The sequence below is a fragment of the Salmo trutta genome, chromosome 31 (assembly GCF_901001165.1).
Source record: "Salmo trutta chromosome 31, fSalTru1.1, whole genome shotgun sequence".
Lineage (NCBI taxonomy): Eukaryota > Metazoa > Chordata > Actinopteri > Salmoniformes > Salmonidae > Salmo > Salmo trutta.
Window position 1 is genome coordinate 22,071,928 of NC_042987.1, and position 19,694 is coordinate 22,091,621.

The 19,694-nt window shown below is 40.2% G+C and overlaps 1 protein-coding gene across 4 annotated transcripts in view; it reads left to right on the forward strand.

The window, feature by feature from the left end:
• LOC115169760 (sodium- and chloride-dependent glycine transporter 1) overlaps window positions 1-19,694 on the forward strand; it is a 96,314-nt gene that overhangs the window by 10,988 nt on the left and 65,632 nt on the right. Inside the window, exon 1 of one of the 4 annotated variants that reach the window (XM_029725681.1) lies at window positions 17,728-17,907. The exons of 2 other annotated variants lie outside the window; for them this stretch is intronic. The gene's annotated coding sequence lies outside the window, so the exon portion shown is untranslated. Of the gene's footprint in view, window positions 1-17,727; window positions 17,908-18,499; window positions 18,519-19,694 lie in introns of those variants that run through there. One more of the 4 variants, XM_029725683.1, reaches the window with a different exon arrangement.

Here is a 19,694-nt window from a genome sequence, read left to right on the forward strand (position 1 = left end):
AATATAGCCTACACCTTCACAATGAATCCATTATTTATTTTAGACAGGTCTAAAGAAGCATGATTTGAAGAAAATGTAGTCTACATCAGAAGAACAGAGTTGCATAGTTGTCCTGATCTGGCTATGCCAAATGGCTGTGGGCTACGCTAGTTCATTTAGCAGACAAGATTTGCTTAGAATTCCGTGGCATTATTTTATATTATTATTATATTATTATAGAAAAATACAATTGAACAAAGCTGAATAAAATGGAAAGGATATGGAAATGATTTGAGGGAGTCTGCACATAAGGCTATTCTGTGTTAACAAAGAAATAGGTACTCCTATATGCTTAATTTTGAGTTATTAATGTAACTTTAGTTGTTCTACAAATGTTTGGCCATATGTTTAGATTTGTAATTTATTGTAAGGCTGCATGATGCAACTCTAATGATGCTGTAAGGCTGTACACACTTTATCAGTCTCTCATTCACAATTTGACAAGCACTTGATATTGCCTCGAATTTCACGGCTGCATCCCCTTTGTGTGGCCGTAAAAAAATCCATGCTTTTTGTGGCCATTGTGCCCTTGGCCCGGTGTGCTGTGTTGTACCCTTCTCCCTGAGTGCTGCGCGCTCCGAAGCACCTCTCGCATGGGTCTGCATCACGTGATTGGGTCTTTCTCACAGGCTACAAGTGAAGACAGATGTGGGACGCAACTGCGCGTGTCCTTATACAATTCCGAGGTGCATATTGAACTGTCCACATTTACTTTTCGTCAGCCAACAAGATGAGTAGGCCTAACGAACAGCAAAATGTGTCAATGTCAATCTACTATCCCCCATAGTACAAAATTTGACCTATTCTGTGCGTGAAATAAATATTCCAAACATAGTCTGGGACTATTGTGGGATGCAAAAATCCCAAATGAATACATCCACTAGCATCAAAAAATAAATAAATTCATTGTGGCTGACGCAACAGATTAGAACGTTTAGCTTAAAATTTTGATAAACTATTAGGCTATTTCTTCACATTATAGGCGCAGCAATGCGCACATGGTAGTAGGCTATAAGCACGAATGTTCCATTAGCAGAAAACACCATTATCAAAAGTGACCGCAAATGCAATTTTGAATGTAATGCTTTTATTATCTCCCCCAAACTTGAAACTCACACACTGTTTGTGTATGACAGTTAGGCTCTACACCCCTTGTAAAGCAGATTAATGTGCTTCATTTTAACAAGTTATTTGGTCACTTTAGTTGTGACACAAACCTTATTAAACATATAGGCCTATGGGATAGGCTACATGAGGTGTGGGACTATGATTTGAAAAAGTCGGCAAAAAAAGTATTTATTTCTTGCCTTATGCTGGGCATCATTCACAAGTGATAGGCTAATATTGTCACCCATCACACTATTCTTGATTTAATATTGTCTTTACATATATTATTTAGTATATGTGTGTATGTTGGCTACTAATGACTATTTCATATGATACTACAACATTTTTCAGCCATACCGATCTAAAGAACCCACTGGCGGCTGTTATAAAATGTTTATAAAGTTTTGTTCATAAATTCTGTTACGTTTTTTTAAGCAACAGCAACTCTTCTCTTGTATGTGCCTGTTCAATAATGTCCACTTCACTTTCATGCACATATCACGTGTGGCAGCTGTAATCTGCCAGCTACATCCCCTTCCAGCCATCACTCACCTGTACTTCTGTCCGTCTGCTCTTCATGCACATCTATCCCATCAGCTTTTAAAATGTGGAGTTGGAGACCCTGATCAGTCTTCCGTTGTTAAATCTGTACATTTGATACATTGGAGAAGCGCGCAGAGCGAGCAAAGTTCATACATGGTATATAGTTTAATCCCTGTATAACCATATAGGCCTAATGTAAGCCTAAACTATCAAAAATCTATTTCTTTCTGGTGCTCCTTACATTCTGTTTGGTGCCTAATGTGTTTAACCGTTTACTGCAGTGGGCTAAATCAGGGTCACACAAAGTGATTGTTGGTAGTCTTAAACAAATTTACTTGATACAAAAGTATACACCTCACACACATGGTTATGGGCTTAAAAAAGGATACACCTGTATCATGCCAGATATAGAGTTGATTCAATTTTACACTTTATATACAGTACCAGTCAAAAGTTTGGACACACCTACTCATTCCAGGTGACTACCTCATGAAGCTGTTTGAGAGAATGCGAAGAGTGTGTTATTTCATAGTTTTGATGTCTTCACTATTATTTTAAAATGTAGAAAATAGTGAAAATGAAGAAAAACCCTTGAATGAGTAGGTGAGTCCAAACTTTTGACTGGTACTGTACATCAGAGAGAGAGAGAGATTTCCTCTTACTGACACAATGACATGTATATTCCTTTCTGCCATTCCTCCAGCCAAATCACAGGTAGGCCTTTGCAAATAGGTAGGCCTTTGCCGTTATATGCAGTATTATATTATACAGTGAACAGTGGGAAGTTAAATGCAATATGTGTTGTATTGAGTAGAAGTGTGAATATCAGTGACAGGTTTTTTGTGTAGTACATGCGTTGTTTTCTACCGGATGTTGATTTGCACTGTTTGTTTACTGAAATCACCATAGCAACGCATACTGTCGTGCTGGCTTGCTTTTCCTGTCACCCTCTTTCTTGCTTTCTTGTCCTGCTATACCGACTGGTATGACGTTTTTTTTCTAAACGCAGCATAAGTGGTTTGTCAGTATTGAGGTCAGTATTTGCCAGGTTCCAGTCTGACAACAAGCCCCTACATTACCCTAGCCCTTAAAAACAACCCCCCAGCAGTAACCACAGAAGGCAGTTCTGACTTAAGTTTGATCCTCCTGAGGTGGGTTGTAAAAATCTGCACCTACCACTTGCAGACACAGTTCCCAGTGATATTAACAATACAGTCAGTGACCGTTACTGGGCCAAGGCCTTATTCCACTAATCCAGTGAAAAGATTAACCAGGACTGGCCTAGCACACGTGTGCACGTGCTTCTGTGTGTGTGTGTGTGTGTGCTTGTCTGTGTGCTTCTGTGCGCGTTTGGGATGTTCAGTGCATGGAGGGCCCGTAGATGGTAGCAGAGATTATGGCCTTGAAAAGAGATTCCACATTCACAGCATTCACAGCATTCTCAGCAGCATTTGGCTAGAATGTCTGGCGTAGAAGGAGTTCACAAAGTGATCTTCGTATGTCATCACTGTTCATTCAACATTTGCTAATTAAACCACCCCTACCTGAAACTGACATTTCCATCTTGTTTATGTAACCCATTATTCTTTGTTGCGTAACATCTAAATGTTTGTTGTACCTCTTATACCACAGAAAAACATAATATATATATATATATATATATATATATATAAAGGCTACATTAATTTCTCAGCTGAACAGATACAGTTACATTGTTCCATGAGTTTGGATGCGTCTTGGTCATGCTGTAAGTCAATGCCAATGTACAGTTTGAGCATGTACCAACCTGTGTCTATGTCAGTCTCAGTTGTGGTTATTCATAGGTTCCCTCAAGCTTCTGTTTACTTGAATAAACTCTGTCATACAGTAGATTCAAATTGATTCTGCACATTTCCACTCGTCCTCATCAAAGTTATGGCTCTTGCTCCTGTTTTACCCTCTTAGCCAATATTTAGTGTGTCTATTTTGAGATTGCCTTATTGTTAGTTGGACTGAAATTAGCTTGTATTTTGTTTTCACCCATTGCAAAGGAAACAATCCAAAGAGAATATGCTTTGCTGTATTACAGCCAAACATCCTTAGCAGAAACCGGAAACCCCAGAATAGTGAAATTCAATGCTTTGTGCAACTCCACTAAGCCACGAGGCTGACACTAGGCCTAGCTCGTATCTGTCTGTGCCTGGTGTAGTAGTGGGGTGTGTGGTGTTCCATAAACATAGTATTTACTGGCCTAATGCCAGTAAATACTATGATAATAACTTTAAGAAATTGTTTCTAGAATGTGTCTTTCCCAATTTCACACTTAGCTGGTTCAATTTGGTTTTAGTAAACTCCCTCAGGAGGGGTAAAAACGCAATCCTAGGCAACACAGTGACTACGGTCTGGTTTCAATGATGGACTCTTTTGGCATAGAGAACCTACGTCACTTCCTACGTCACTACTTTATCCGCTGGAATAAAATGCAGAATAGTAGCTAGCAAGATGGAGATCACAGAAGTTTTTTTTAATGAGTGCTGTTCGCAAGTGGTTAGTTGGCATCAACTACCTTAACTAAAACCACTGCAAACGTTTTGCCTGCAAACTTTGTTTTTGAATTGTGACCGGCTGGATGGCTGCCTTGGTATTTGTTGGGAGAGCCCTGATACCCCCCCTTATCGATGTAGGCAGTGATGTAGTTCCTCTATGCCAAAAGAGTCCATCATTGAAACCAGACCCTAATCACTGTGTTGCCTAGGATCGGGTTTTCGAGACTAAGCAGAAAGTGCCATGGGCCTAGCTCAACAAGCAGCAGTGAGGAACTGTAGTGTGAGCCCCTAGTGCTATCTATAGGGTGGTGGGTGGGTGGAGGGCATGTGAGGAGGTGTAGTATCATGTAGCTACAGAGACAGTAGGAGGAGGCCAATCTTACCATAGCAGATTGTCATTACTGCTTGTCTTGTAGTGATGAGGGAAAAATCTATACAGTTACATATTGCAATATTAAGTATTGATTATTTATTTGAAACAATTCTAGGTAGCGTTAGCTAGCGGTAGTCGGCTGTACCTGCTTTAAAACAAATGTTCTTATGCTCTCTCTAGTCTCTCTGCAGCAGACATATAATGAGTAATATGTGTGGAACATCCAATCGTAATAAAATCACATTGTCGAATTGCAATACATATAGAATCATGATAATCGCAATACATATCGCATTGACACCTAAGTATTGTGATATTATCATATCGTGAGGTCCCTGGCAATTCCTAGGCCCATTATCCTGCCATTGCTTAGGATAGGAGTAGTGGGATTGGAGTTCAACTAACACCACTTAGCCTAAAATTGACTACAAAGAGACTAAAGGACAAGGGCCAAGTGAGTTTTAGGACCTGTCGACTGGAGAAAGCCATTGTATGAATGAATCAGTTTGATGTTATGGCAGACATCCGCATGCATGTTTTACCCATTTCTTCTATAATCCCTGCCAAAGCCAATAATGATCTCATTGTCATTAGTATATATTATTGTAGCCTGCTTCAAGTGATTAGGCCTCAATTCGAAGAGCATATCTGGATAATATGTAATGCCACTTCTAGATCCATTTGTTTGGCAACAATAACTGGGTAGCATATCTATCTTGACTAAGAACATATGAGGGCATCCAAACTGTCCACAGGACTTTGAATGCTTTAACATGATTGAATAGAGTTAACAGCACCACCCTCTAACGGCGATTCCTCAATAGTTGGGTGGCTAAGCATAATAAACATTCCGTTTGTGATAAAAGCACTAAATTTGGCACACGTTCATTCATTCAACATTCTCTCCCTTGTTTTGAGCCGGGCATATCAGGAAATTGACCAAGAAGGTGTTCCTGTAAGTTGTGTGCTGTTGACTCTAGAGGTCGACCGATTAATCGGAATGGCCGATTAATTAGGGCCGATTTCAAGTTTTCATAACAATCGGTATTTTTGGCCACCGATTTGCCGATTTTATTTTATTTATTTATATATATATATTTTTTACACCTTTATTTAACTAGGCAAGTCAGATTAAGATCACATTCTTATTTTCAATGACGGCCTAGGAACGGGGGTTAACTGCCTTGTTCAGGGGGGATTCGGGGATTCATTTTTGCAACCTTCTGGTTACTTGTCCAACGCTCTAACCACCTGCCTTACATTGCACTCCACGAGGAGCCTGCATGGCAGGCTGACTACCTGTTACGCGAGGGCAACAAGAAGCCAAGGTAAGTTGCTAGCTAGCATTAAACTTATCTTATAAAAAACTATAAATCTTAACAATCACTAGTTAACTACACATGGTTGATGATATTACTAGTTTATCTAACATGTCCTGCGTTGCATATAATCGATGCGGTGCCTGTTCATTTCTCATCGAATTACAGCCTACTTCGACAAACGGGTGATGATTTAACAAGCGAAAAAAGCACTGTCGTTGCACCAATGTACATAAACATCAATGCCTTTCTTTAAAATCAATACACAAGTATATATTTTTAAACCTGCGTATTTAGTTACTATTGCCTGCTAACATGAAATTGTGTCACTGCTCTTGCGTTCATTGCCTGGCTCGTTGCGAACTAATTTGCCAGAATTTTACGTAATTATGACATACCATTGAAGGTTGTGCAGTGTAACAGGAATATTTAGACTTAGGGATGCCACCCGTTAGATAAAATACGGACCGGTTCCGTATTTCACTGAAAGAAAAAAAAAAAGTTTTGTTTTCGAGATGATAGGTCATTAATATGGTTGAATCCGGAAACTAAGGCTCGTATTTCTGTGTGTTTATTATATTATAATTAAGTCTATGATTTCATAGAGCAGTCTGACTGAGCGGTGGTAGGCACCAGCAGGCTCGTAAGCATTCATTCAAACAGCACTTTCGTGCGTTTTGCCAGCAGCTTTCGCAATGCATTGCGCTGTTTATGACTTCCAGCCTGCCAACTCCCAAGATTAGGCTGCTGTAACCGATGTGAAATGGCTAGCTAATTAGCGGGTGCGCGCTAATAGCGTTTCAAACGTCACTTGCTCTGAGACTTAGGAGTGGTTGTTCCCCTTGCTCTACATGGGTAACGCTGCTTTGAGGGTGGCTGTTGTCAATGTGTTCCTGGTTCGAGCCCAGGTAGGAGCGAGGAGAGGGACGGAAGCTATACTGTTACACTGGCAATACTAAAGTGCCTATAAGAACATCCAATAGTCAAAGGTATATGAAATACAAATCGTATAGAGAGAAATAGTCCTATAATTCCTATAATAACTACAACCTAAAACTTCTTACCTGGGACTATTGAAGACTCATGTTAAAAGGAACCACCAGCTTTCATATGTTCCCATGTTCTGAGCAAGGCACTTAAACGTTAGCTTTCTTACATGGTACATATTGCACTTTTACTTTCTTCTCCAACACTTTGTTTTTGCATTATTTAAACCAAATTGAACATGTTTCATTATTTATTTGAGGCTAAATTGATTTTATTGATGTATTAAATTAAGTTAAAATAAGTGTTCATTCAGTATTGTTGTAATTGGCATTATTACAAATAAAAATAAAAAATCGGCCGATTAATCAGCATCGGCCTTTTTTGGTCCTCCAATAATCGGTATCGGCGTTGAAAAATCATAATCAGTCGAACTCTAGTTCACTCCTTCATCAATGTTAATGCACAATATTTGCCGCATGTGATTCAAGCTGATTCAAATACAGCTGATTCAAATAACTAACTCATCATCAAGCTTTTTGAATTTTTGAATGTTATTTATTTTTTTGAGTAGATCAGCTATAATATTGTAGATTGTGGCTTCTATCAATGTAATTGTCTACATCATTTCCAATCCCCCGTATATTTTTTTCTATCTTTATTATTTGCCCCTAACCCTACCGCCCCTCTGCTAATTGGAGTTAATTAATCGACAACAATACTTAAGCTTCTACTTCCAGTTTATACATACTATATACGTTTTACGGATACTGTATATTTTGCATTAGTTATCTTTTGTTTGTTTTTAGTCCCAGCCTTCAGCTACCCTCAACCACTCCCATCTATCTCTGAAGAGCATCCAGTTTTGATTTCTAGCTGCCACATATATTTCCACTGTTCTGAGATGTTTCACAAAAGTTCTGAACCTTTCTATTCTAATCATTTCTACAGATTGTATGTTAAAGATAACATTCATCAAGCATTGATTATTTGAATCAGCTGTCTAGTGCTATGGCAAAAAACAAAATGTGTGTCACAGTTGTCATCTGGAAAGGACCAAAACGCAGCGGGTTGTATACTCATCTTCTTTTAATAGGAGAAAGAAGGAAAACCAAACAAACACGTATACAAAAATCACAAAAATGATGAACGACGAAAATACAGTCTTGTCAGGCATAGACAGCTAAACAAGCACAACCTCCCACAAATCACAAACACACCCTAATATATAGGACTCTCAATCAAAGGCAACTAGACAACCCCTGCCTCCAATTGAGAGTCCACACCCCAATTAACTAAACATAGAAACAGACTAACTAGAAAGAACATAGAAATAGACTAACATAGAGCAGTGACCAAAAAACCCGGAAATAATAAATCAAACACCCTACTACATAAACCATCACCCCGAAACACATAAACAAAATACCCTCTGCCACGTCCTGACCAAACTACAATAGCAAATAATCTTTATACTGGTCAGGACGTGACAATGTGACCCGTTTCAGGGAGTTAGGCGTATGTCGCACGTCACTACTTCACAGGAGAGGCATTTGAAGCGTTATCAAAATGCTTTTTTGCGCAGAAATTATTTCTGGAACTTTGACTTTCATGTGTCTTAATAACAAACATGTATGCCATCTGTATATACGAATAAAATTGTTAAATTACGAGCCTAGTTGGTTTAACCATTGAAAAAAGACAGGAACCTTCCCGCTAGCCATGATTGGATGAGATCATGTATGGTCTGGACATGCCGAGAGATGAGTTTGGATTGGTCTGCCATGTAGCATGCTTCTGTCTATAACATGAGATGCTCAGTATGTGTAGATAATCCTTGCTGCCGCAGCTTTTTTGAAAGATATAACGTTAGCCATGGAGAACTGCAAAAGTGTTTCTACCGCTCTCAACAACATTGCTGCCCTGAATTTAGCAGGCGCTATCAACAAAGATCAATAGAAAAAAGTTGTGATGGACTACTTTCTGCACACGGTTAGTATGAATCGGAGTGACTTGGGACCATGTAAACAAGCTGTACAAACAAAACGGAAACGACACAGGACATCTTATACATTTTCAGATATTATACGTTTCACATTTTTCAGAAAGTCAAAAGTTAAAGTGTACTGTTAGCCAGGTAGTGAATGTTAGCTTGCTGGCTCGCTAGCTAACGTTACGTGTATGATCTGTGTTTTGTATGATGATGAGCTAGGGCTAGGCAATATGGCCAAAATATTATATCACGGTATAAATATTTTTTTTTTTAAAGAACGGTATTGACGGTATTTTTTGTTTTTGAATAATAAAAGTTCTACATTTGCTTTATGAGTAGTGAGTGATCCTAGGGTGGCAATACATACATTCTAAGTGATTTCAATGAGACTTTCTCCATTGTGATTGTTTTCTACTGTTCAATTCAACTTCAACCAAAACAAATTTCAGCACTTTTATAATTTCTGCATTTCTTGCACTCAATTGCAGTGGTGGAAAAAGTACCCAATTGTCATACTTGAGTAAAAGTAAAGATACGTTAATAGAAAATTACTCAAGTAAAAGTGAAAGTCAGCCAGTAAAATACTACTTTAGTAAAAGTCTAAAAGTATTTGGTTTTAAATATACTTAAGTATCAAAAGTAAATGTAATTGATAAAATGTACTTAAGTATCAAAAGTAAAAGTATAAATCATTTCAAATTGCTTATATTAAGCAAATCAGATGGCACCATTTTCTTGTTTTTTTTATTTACGGATAGCCAGCGGCACACTCCAACACTCAGACATAATTTACAAACAAAGCATTTGTGTTTAGTGAGTCCTCCAGATCAGAGGCAGTAGATGACCAGGGATGTTCTCTTGACAAGTGCGTGAATTGGACCATTTTCCTGTCCTGCTAAGCATTCAAAATGTAACGAGTACTTTTAGGTGTCAGGGAAAATGTATGGAGTAAAAAGTACAGTATTTTCTTTAGGAATGTAGTGAAGTAAAAGTTGTCCACAAAAAAATACAGATACCAAAAAACGTTACACACTGCTTAATTGAGATAATTTCTACACTGCCACGTAAGGCTGCACGATATGGGCTAATAATCTAGGACTTATTTTTAACCAAATGTTGCAATTGCGATTTGACTTACGAATTAGAGCAAAACTGTTGGAATCATGGAAATAGAATGACTATTCTAATTCTATAGTTAGAATATAATAGTGGGCACTTTGAATATAGTGTTTGAGATGACAACGAATTAAAATGCCAGAGAGGAGTTATTGCGACAGGGCGGGAACTAAAGTGTTGATAAGTGTTTCCTAGGGGACCCTATAAGCTTTGGCTACATTGCATGTTTTCTCTTAGCTACTTCATGTAGCTAAAATATTTTTGCTTTGCATATTCCTCTTTGATTTCGAAGATACTGTTGCACAAACAGCATGCTGATTTAGGTCTACATCATCACTGGTATTATCAGGCTGTATTAGCTAGCTACGTTTGCTCTTACTCAGTACATTTATTAGCTAGCTAGTTAGCTATTAGCATTAGCGGGTAACAATTAGCATCTCACAAGATTTAGGGCAACTTGCTAAGAAAAGACAAACTAGCTGTTGTAAGAAACACAAACTAATAGTGTCATTATAGAACGCTAGTGGATTTATATTAAGAAGCAAAGTGAAAACAGCATTGTTATCAACATTGTTGCATGTGCTGCATTGACCATGCAGACTGAACGCAAGTGTCTCGTGGTAGAGGAACATGAAATGCTCTCCATGAGTGACAGGGGGCATGGCTAGGTCTGTGTGGAAAGTGGCACGGAGAGAAAGTGCGGAGACGATGACTCAAGTAGCGAAGTAAACTATAGAAATTAACATTACACATGGTGTATCACATTTAACAAACCAAACATTCAAATACCGGTATAGAAGGTAAAGTAAAAACCCAAACCGGTCCCCTGCATCAATATCAAATCAAATATATTTATAAAGCCCTTCTTACATCAGCTGATATCTCAAAGTGCTGTACAGAAACCCAGCCTAAAACCCCAAACAGCAAGTAATGCAGGTGTAGAAGCACGGTGGCTAGGAAAAACTCCCTAGAAAGGCCAGAACCTAGGAAGAAACCTAGAGAGGAACCAGGCTATGAGGGGTGGCCAGTCCTCTTCTGGCTGTGCCGGGTGGAGATTATAACAGAACATGGCCAAGATGTTCAAATGTTCATAGGTGACCAGCAGGGTCAAATAATAATAATCACAGTGGATGTCGAGGGTGCAACAGGTCAGCACCTCAGGAGAAAATGTCAGTTGGCTTTTCATAGCCCATCATTCAGAGTATCTCTACCGCTCCTGCTGTCTCTAGAGAGTTGAAAACAGCAGGTCTGGGACAGGTAGCAAGTCCGGTGAACAGGTCAGGATTCCATAGCCGCAGGCAGAACAGTTGAAACTGGAGCAGCAGCATGGCCAGGTGGACTGGGGACAGCAAGGAGTCATCAGGCCAGATAGTCCTGAGGCATGGTCCTAGGGCTCATGTCCGCCGAAAGAGAGAAAGAAAGAGATAGTTAGAGAGAGCATACTTAAATTCACACAGGACACCGGATAAGACAGGAGAAATACTCCAGATATAACAGACTGGCCCTAGCCCCCTGACACATAAACTACTGCAGCATAAATACTGGAGGCTGAGACAGGAGTGGTCGGGAGACACTGTGGCCCCATCCGACGATACCCCCGGACAGGGCCAAACAGGCAGGATATAACCCCACCCACTTTGCCAAAGCACAGCCCCCACACCACTAGAGGGATATCTTCGACCAACAATTTACCATCCTGAGACAAGGCCGAGTATAGCCCACAAAGATCTCCGCCACGGCACAACCCTAGGGGGTGCGCCAACCCAGACAGGAAGATCACGTCAATGACTCAACCCACTCAAGTGACGCACCCCTCCCAGGGACGGCATGGAAGAGCACCAGTAAGCCAGTGACTCAGCCCCTGTAACAGGGTTGGAGGCAGAGAATCCCAGTGGAGAAGGGAACCGGCCAGGCAGAGACAGACAGCAAGGGCGGTTCGTTGCTCCAGTGCCTTTCTGTTCACCTTCACACTCCTGGGCCAGACTACACTCAATCATAGGACCTACTGAAGAGATGAGTCTTCAATAAAGACTTAAAGGTTGAGACCGAGTCTGCGTCTCTCACATGGGTAGGCAGACCATTCCATAAAAATGGAGCTCTATAGGAGAAAGCCCTGCCTCCAGCTGTTTGTCTAGAAATTCTAGGGACAGTAAGGAGGCCTGCGTCTTGTGACCGTAGCGTACGTGTAGGTATGTACGGCAGGACCAAATCGGAAAGATAGGTAGGAGTAAGCCCATGTAATGCTTTGTAGGTTAGCAGTAAAACCTTGAAATCAGCCCTTGCCTTAACAGGAAGCCAGTGTAGAGAGGCTAGCACTGGAGTAATATGATCACATTTTTTGGTTGTAGTCAAGATTCTAGCAGCCGTGTTTAGCACTAACTGAAGTTTATTTAGTGCTTTATCCGGTAGCCGGAAAGTAGAGCATTGCAGTAGTCTAACCTAGAAGTGACAAAAGCATGGATTAATTTTTCTGCATAATTTTTGGACAGAAAGTTTCTGATGTTTGCAATGTTACATAGATGGAAAATAGCTGTCCTTGAAACAGTGTTGATATGTTCGTCAAAAGAGAGATCAGGGTCCAGAGTAACGCCGAGGTCCTTCACAGTTTTATTTCAGACGACTGTACAACCATGAAGATTAATTGTCAGATTCAACAGAAGATCTCTTTGTTTCTTGGGACCTAGAACAAGCATCTCTGTTTTGTCGGAGTTTAAAAGTAGAACATTTGCAGCCATCCACTTCCTTATGTTGAAACACAGGCTTCCAGCGAGGGCAATTTTGGTGCATCACCATGTTTCATCGAAATGTACAGCTGTGTGTCATCCGCATAGCAGTGAAAGTTAACATTATTTTCCCGAATGACATCACCAAGAGCTAAAATATATAGTGAAAATTAAATAGTGGTCCTAAAACAGAACCTTGAAGAACACCGAAATGTACAGTTGATTTGTCAGAGGACAAACCATCCACAGAGACAAACTGATATCTTTCCGACAGATAAGATCTAAACCATGCCAGAACATGTCCGTGTAGACCAATTTGGGGGTTTCCAATCTCTCCAAAAGAATGTGGTGATCGATGGTATCAAAAGCAGCACTAAGGTCTAGGAGCACGAGGACAGATGCAGAGCCTCGGTCGGACGCCATTAAAGGTCATTTACCACCTTCACAAGTGCAGTCTCAGTGCTATGATGGGGTCTAAAACCAGACTGAAGCATTTCGTATACATTGTTTGTTTTCAGGAAGGCAGTGAGTTGCTGCACAACGGCTTTTTCTAAAATTTTTGAGAGGAATGGGAGATTCGATATAGGCCGATAATTTTTTATATTTTATGGGTCAAGGTTTGGCTTTTTCAAGAGAGGCTTTATTACTGCCACTTTTATTGAGTTTGGTACACATCCGGTGGATAGAGAGCCGTTTACTATGTTCAACATAGGAGGGCCTAGCACAGGAAGCAGCTCTTTCAGTAGTTTAGTTGGAATAGGGTCCAGTATGCAGCTTGAAGGTTAAGAGGCCATGATTATTTTCATCATTGTGTCAAGAGATATAGTACTAAAACACTTGAGTGTCTCCCTTGATCCTTGTGCAGACTCAGGACAACTGAGCTTTGGAGGAATACGCAGATTTAAAGGAGGCTCCGTAATTTGCTTTCTAATGATCATGATCTTTTCCTCAAAGAAGTTCATGAATTTATCACTGCTGAAGTGAAAGCCATCCTCTCTTGGGGAATGCTGCTTTTTAGTTAGCTTTGCGATAGTATCAAAAATAAATTTTGGATTGTTCTTATTTTCCTCAATTAAGTTGGAAAAATAGGATGATCGAGCAGCAGTGAGGGCTCTTCGATACTGCACGGTACTGTCTTTCCAAGCTAGTCGGAAGACTTCCAGTTTGATGTGGCGCCATTTCCGTTCCAGTTTTCTGGAAGCTTGCTTCAGAGCTCGGGTATTTTCTGTATACCAGGGAGCTAGTTTCTTATGACACATGTTTTTGTTTTTAGGGGTGCGACTGTATCTAGGGCATTGCGCAAGGTTAAATTGAGTTCCTCAGTTAGGTGGTTAACTTCTTATGGCTCAAATCCCGTTAACGGGATCGATTTGACAACATCCGGTGAAATGGCAGAGCGCCAAATTCCCAAAAAATTCTTCAAAATATTGAACTTTCATACATTCACAAGTGCAATACACCAAATTAAAGCTGAACTTCTTGTTTATCTAGCCACAGTGTCAGATTTCAAAAAGGCTTTACGGCGAAAGCAAACAATGCTATTATGTGAGGACAGCACCCCACCAAACAACACAGACAATCATATTTCATCCCGCCAGGTGCGACACAAAACTCAGAAATAACAATATAATTCATGCCTGACCTTTGACGATCTTTTTCTGTTGGCACTCCAATATGTCCCATAAACATCACAAATGGTCCTTTTGTTCGATTAATTCCGTCATTATATATCCAAAATGTCCATTTATTTAGCACGTTTGATGCAGAAAAACACCGGTTCCAACTCGCGCAACATGACTTCAAAATATCTCAAGTTACCTGTAATCTTTGTCCAAACATTTCAAACAACTTTCCTAATACAACTTTAGGTATTTTTTTATGTAAATAATCAATACAATTTAAGACGGGATAAACTGCGTTCAATACCGGAGGAAAACAAAGGAAAAACATCAACCAATTTCTAATGACTGTTGACATCCAGTGGAAGCGATAGGAACTGCAAACAACTGCCTTAGAATTATGGATTCTCAATTAAATCCCATTGAAAAGAGAGTGACCTAAAAAAAAAAAATCCTGGTTAATTTGTTCTCAGGGTTTCGCCTGATAAATAAGTTCTGTTATACTCAAAGACATCATTCAAACAGTTTTAGGAACCTTAGAGTGTTTTCTATCCAAATCTACCAATTATATGCATATCCTAGCTTCTGGGCCTGAATAGCAGGCAGTATACTTTGGGCACGCTTTTCATCCGGACGTGAAAATAGCGCCCTCAAGCCATAAGAAGTTAACTGATTTTTGTACTTTGACGTCCTTGGGTAGGCGGAGGGAGTCTGGAAGGGCATCTAGGAATCTTTGGGTTGTCCGAGAATTTATAGCACGACTTTTGATGATCCTTGGTTTGGGTCTGAGCAGATTATTTGTTGCGATTGCAAATATAATAAAATGGTGGTCCGATAGTCCAGGATTATGACGAAAACATTAAGATCCACAACATTTTTGCCACGGGACAAAACTAGGTCCAGAGTATGACTGTGGCAATGAATAGGTCCAGAGACATGTTGGACAAAACCCACTGGGTCGATGATGGCTCCGAAAGCCTTTTGGAGTGGGTCTGTGGACTTTTCCATGTGAATATTAAAGTCACCAAAAATTTGAATATTATCTGCCATGACTACAAGATCCGATAGGATTTCAGGGAACTCCGTGAGGAACGCTGTATATGGCCGAGGAGGCCTGTAAACAATAGCTATAAAAAGTGATTGAGTAGGCTGCATAGATATCATGAATAGAAGCTCAAAAGACGAAAACGTTGTTTTGTTTTGGTAAATTGAAATTTGCTATCATAAATGTTAGCAACACCTCCGCCTTTGTGGGTGAGTCCCAGAAAGAGGGCCAATTATCTACAAATTCTATCTTTTGGGAGGGGCAGAAAACAGTTTTCAACCAGCGATTGAGTTGTGAGACTCTGCTGTAGAGCTCATCACTCCCCCTAACTGGGAGGGGGCCAGAGACAATTACTCGATGCCGACACATCTTTCTAGCTGATTTACACGCTGAAGCTATGTTGCGCTTGGTGACCTCTGACTGTTTCATCCTAACATCGTTGGTGCCGACCTGGATAACAATATCCCTATACTCTCTACACTCGCCAGTTTTAGCTTTAGCCAGCACCATCTTCAGATTAGCCTTAACGTCGGTAGCCCAGCCCCCTGGTAAACAGTGTATGATCGCTGGATGATTCGTTTTAAGTCTAATACTATGGGTAATGGAGTCGCCAATGACTAAGGTTGTCAATTTGTCAGAGCTAATGGTGGGAGTCTTCGGCGTCTCAGACCCCGTAACGGGAGGAGTAGAGACGAGAGAAGGCTCGGCCTCTGACTCCGACTCGCTGCTTAATGGGGAGAACCGGTTGAACGTTTCTGTCGGCTGAATGAGCGACACCGGTTGAGCATTCCTACAGCATTTCCCTCCAGAAGCAATGAGAAAGTTGTCCGGCTGCGGGGACTGTGCGAGGGGATTTCTACTACTATCTGTATTTACTGGTGGCACAGGCGCTGTTTCATCCTTTCCTACACTGAAATTACCCTTGCCTAACGATTGTGTCTGAAGCTGGGCTTGCAGCACAGCCATCCTCGCCGTAAGGCGATCGTTCTCCTGTATATTATGAGTACAGGAGAACGGTATACCGCCCAGCCCTTTGATGAACCAGGTGTGTCTCGGGGTGATTACAGCCATCTATTGTATTTCATGAACATGTCTAGACAATAGTGATCCATCCACTACATGTGGCTGAGGTGTGGTTATAGCATTTATTTCACATGACCCATCAATTTAGATGTGTGCCTGAGTAAGCATCATCTAATAATTATAAAATATTTTTATCTAGACACTTTCTGTTTTTAGTATTGCTACTATGCAAATATGCAAGTAACTATTTCACTGTATCGTTTACACCTTCTGTATCCTGTGCATGTGACACATACAATTGTATTTTATATAGTGTGTCTTTACCAGAGATGGTAATGTAAAGAACAACATTACCTTCACCAAAGTCAGATTAGGATATAGGCGAAGGACTAGATAGTGTATATTTACCTGGAGTTTTTCCTTATTGCAGGCTACTACTTTCACCACTTTTAGTCTTGAAATCTTTGGTTGTTTACTACACTACCTTACTCACTCTGTTTAGCACATGGCCTCACGTGAATCCTTAAAGAAATGGGCGGGGCTTAAGAAGAAATATCAGACTGCGCAGAGAAGTACAAGATTGATCTTCACTCAACTTTCTAGCGTTTTCCCCCTTAGTTAACACTATCAACGGTTCCCTTTACTGTGGGAATTGTGATCGAATCAAAGTAATATTACTCACTTTCAATACAACATACGAAAAAAAACGAACTATGCATGAGATTTTTTTGCAGGCAGAACGCATCAGAGTAGGATTAGGTCTATACAGTTCCTTCGGAAAGTATTCAGACCCTTTGACTTATTTAACATTTTGTTACGTTACATCCTTATTCTAAAATTTATGAAATAGTTTTTTCCCCTCATCAATCTACACAAAATACCCCATAATGACAAAGCAAAAACAGCATTTTAGAAATGTTTGCTAATTTGTAAAGTAAAGAAACCATGAAATATTAAATTTACATAAGTATTCAGACCCTTTACTCAGTACTTTGTTGAAGCACATTTGGCACTATTACAGCATCGAGTCTTCTTGGGTATGATGCTACAAACTTGGCACACCTGTATTTGGGGAATTTTTCCCATTGAACCTTTCTCCACAGCTGTATAGACTACTCGAAGAAATTCAGAAATTATTTGGACATACTCATTCAAGGAAATGGGTATTGAAATTTAGAACACAGAAAAGGGAAGGAGAAGAGACCTGTAATTTTCCACCAGTAAGTTACTTTCACTCCTCCCAGGGGTGGAGCAACACTCATATGTGCTATACATACTACTAGAGCAGACCTGAGGGAAATTAACAGAACTGACTGAGTGGAGTGCATGGGATAGTTATAGGTTGGTCCACTCTGCAGACCAGTTAGTTCTTCATTGCTGAGGCCATCTTATCTAAATGTAAATGTAAATGTATCTAGTAGCTCCTTTGAAAGCCAACACTGTCTGGTAAAACCCAAAGCCTGTTCTATCTTTGAGGGGAATTGCTCCTTCTGTGACGGTAAGACTTGGCTTTTAACCTAGTTTTATTTTTCTTGTTGAATCAACTTAACTATTTAACCTTGGGGCATGTTTGATTATTCTGTGTGTTACATTGGAATGGGAGCTACACACTGAGTGTACACAACATTAAGAACACCTGCCCTTTAGTGACCAGGTGAATCCAGATGAAAGCTATGATCCCTTATTGATGTCACTTGTTAGATCCACTTCAATCAGTGTAGATGAAGGGGAGGAGACCGGTTAAAGAAGGATTTTTAAGTCTTAAGACAATTGAGACTGGGACTGTATATGAGTGCCATTCAGGGGGTGAATGGGCCAGACAGGATTGAAGTACCTTTGAACGGGGCATGGTAGTAGGTGCCAGGCCCACCGGTTTGTGTTAAGCACTGTAACGCTTCTGGGTTTTTCACGCTCAACAGATTCCCGTGTGTATCAAGAATGGTCCACCACCCAAAGGACATCCAGCCAACTTGACACAACTGTGGGAATCATTGGAGTCAACATGGACCAGCCTCCCTGTGGAACGCTTTCATCACCTTGTAGAGTCCATGTCCTGACGAATTGAGGATGTTCTGAGGGCAAAAGGGGATGCAACTCTATATTACGAAGGTGTTTGTTCCTAATGTTTTGTACACTCAGTGTACATCATTAATCCTAACCCACTGTGGGATGTCAGGTCAACCGACTCCCGACACATTGAGGCTGAATATGATAAAGAGAGAGTTTACCCAAGTTACAGAATGACACATCGGTTTTGTTACCCTCTAAGCAGTCCCTGGCACGGTTTCCACATGCTAACTTTTAAGCAAAAGTTTATCAAAAGCTAACTGTTGGGGCTCCCGAGTGGCGCAGCGGTCTAAGGCACTGCATCTCCGTGCTAGAGGCGTCGCTACAGACACCCACTAAAGACACCCTAATCCAGGCTGTATCACAACCGGCTGTGATTGGGAGTCCCATAGGGCGGCGCACAGTTTCCCCAGCGTTGTCCGGGTTTGGCCAGTGTAGGCCGTCATTGTAAATAAGAATGTGTTCTTAACTGACTAGTTAAATAAAGGTTAAATAAAAGTATAAAAAAATAAAATACATGCATTTGTGGTACAAATCCCAGTCAAGTCATGGGGACCGATATTAGCATTTTTTGCATTTCATCCAAAAGTATCAAAAATGTATTGAGAAGCTCAACAGTCTCCTATAGATGTTTTGAGCATGATGAGCATGGATTGCTGTTATACCTTGTCCATAGACTGCTTCCAGAGTAAGGAAACCAATATGTCAAAAGATATAGATCATCCTAAATATGTTAAAAGGGCATTGTGTCATTGTACTTTTTTCCCCTTAGAATAAGTAGGCATAATAGTTTTGTAATGCCCATAATTGAGTCCTGGAAGGAAGCCTTTTTTAAATGGTGTAATCATAAATAGTTACATTGTATTATCATGTACAGTGCCTTCAGAAAGTATTCACTACGGCTGTGGCGGTCATGAAATTCTGTCAGCTGGTTATTGTCATGCAAAATCCTGCCGGTCTCATGGTAATTGACCGTTAATTAACATAAACACGTTTAGCATTTCCAGGGCTCCATGCTTACAAGCCACTGATGCACACATTTGGAACATCTATATTTAAAAAAAGTAGAATAAATAAATGTTATTATATACTGTACGCCATCACAATAAATCCATGATTTATTTTAGGCAGGTCTAAAGAAACATGATATGAAGAAAAGTTATTTCAGAAGGACAGAATATGAGTTGGCCTACTGTATGTTATCTGGCTATGCTCCAT